Source organism: Myotis davidii, unplaced genomic scaffold (genome assembly GCF_000327345.1).
Source record: "Myotis davidii unplaced genomic scaffold, ASM32734v1 scaffold243, whole genome shotgun sequence".
Classification (NCBI taxonomy): domain Eukaryota; kingdom Metazoa; phylum Chordata; class Mammalia; order Chiroptera; family Vespertilionidae; genus Myotis; species Myotis davidii.
In genome coordinates, this window is record NW_006295183.1 from 979,410 (window position 1) to 981,522 (window position 2,113).

Consider the following 2,113-nt stretch of genomic DNA (forward strand, 5'->3'; position numbering starts at 1 on the left):
ACAGTCTCTAGACGTGAATTTCTGTCAGCAGGCACCATGGTGCAAGGCTCTGCCACAGGATTCCTCCTCAGGGCACTTGTCAGCCACAGATGGCCTCCGCAACTCCCCAAGCCTCTCTTAAATCTTAGGTGGGTGTCCTCATTTGTGTGTTCTCTAAAGCAGAATCCTAAAGACTAGAATTTGAATGCATCTTAAGGATAACTTTTATAGCGCCTACATTTTATGCTGGTTGAACAAATCTCTAAGATGACTTTTACAACTACTTTTAAATAAGCAGCATTTTCCTATGTGGACAAACAGTTCTGTTGTAATCTTCCTCATACCATTGATTTAAATAATAAGTTCTTTTGGGTAACCGTATAGCCTCAATTTATCTTCTCTGTAGATCTCCTTTCCAATAAAAACAAAGTATGAATCCTGGCATTCAGGAAATCACAAAGGATAGCAACTCTGTGGATAAGCTCTATGTCATTAAAACAGCATAAATGATGTGTAAGATTTAGAAGTTAATGACTGCATATCGCACAACTGAATTAAGAAGCAAAATATGGTTTGTGGAGCACAATGCTAACATGGGGGGGGGGGGAGCTTTACTCCTGGCTCAATTACAGACCTGCTGGATTTTAATTTTTAATGCATGTGGAGCTTATTTAATAAGTAAAACATGCCACCTGACATCCAGAATTTCGAAAGGAAAATAATACCCAAAATCACAAGAGTGCAAAAAATCACACAAATGGACTAATATATTAGACAATTAAGTGTGGTTCTATTCCCAAACTTGACACTCCATCAATGCTACTGCATTTAGTTAGTTAGTGCAATTTTATTGTGGAGGAGGGGGAGAAGGAACATTTTGTAGGGTTCAAAAAGGGATGTTGAAAGACTCCCCTATGGAGGCAGAACGCTGCAAAAGCCTACAGATTGAGATTACACACAGTGGACTGACAAATTTGCTTAGCACCAGGATGTTTTAATTTCCTCATAAACTTAACGTAACTTCTCTTAAAAAAAAAAAAAAGTTAACCAAGACTTTCTTCTCTCCAAATCAGGCGGAGTTATTATTACATCAACTGCTGGACTATACTATATTAAGGCACTAGAATATTTGAGCAAAGAGCAAAAAGACAATTCAACAGAAAGCTTTTTTTACGATGCAAGACGGCTTAAGGACGGAGTAAATGTAATATAGTCATATACGTGCCCCGTTTGACTTCTTTTGCAGCTCGTAGGGTAGTGGAATTAACTTGACTAGTTGATGTAAATTCGGAAGAAAGGATGAAGATTACGTACGGAAATGTTTACTTAATTCTGAACTCGGGGCTACAGGAAGTCTGCTACTAAAGAGTAGTTACATTAGACGTAGATATTTATAAACCAACTGCAGCTAGTGACCCAAGATTCAATTACAACATCAACCCTCAGATTTCAGCGTAGGGGCAAATTACCAGCCAAGTCAAAATAATTCATTCTGCCGTGCACTGGACACTTGGAGCTCTAGATCGTGTTGCCGAACTCAGAACCGCTTTCGCCTAGTGCTAGAGCCCCAAGTACTAAACACTGTACTAAGTTGGCGTCAGGACATTTGAAAGCGCGAGGGAAACGCATGGGTCGCCTGCCGGAGTCGGCCAGCCCATCATCCAGAACTCGGGAACTTGTCCTATCACTTGAGATCAGTTTTAATCCCTTTGAGATCTCTGGGCGCACAAGATCAGGCTAGCACTCTCTGCCAGAGGAGTCGGACCCTGGCTCCCGAAAACCGACTTGGTTCAGAACTCCTGCCTTTTCCGCCCGCCGTGGGGGGCCGCACCGACAGGGCTCCGCCAAGAGCCCGGGCGCTAGGTTAGGGGCGCAGCGGGGCCCGGCGGGGGCGGCGAGCGCGCGTCCCCCCGCCCGCTCGGGTGGCGTCGATCAGGCTAGCACTCTCTGCCAGAGGAGTCGGACCCTGGCTCCCGAAAACCGACTTGGTTCAGAACTCCTGCCTTTTCCGCCCGCCGTGGGGGGCCGCACCGACAGGGCTCCGCCAAGAGCCCGGGCGCTAGGTTAGGGGCGCAGCGGGGCCCGGCGGGGGCGGCGAGCGCGCGTCCCCCCGCCCGCTCGGGTGGCGTCCGTC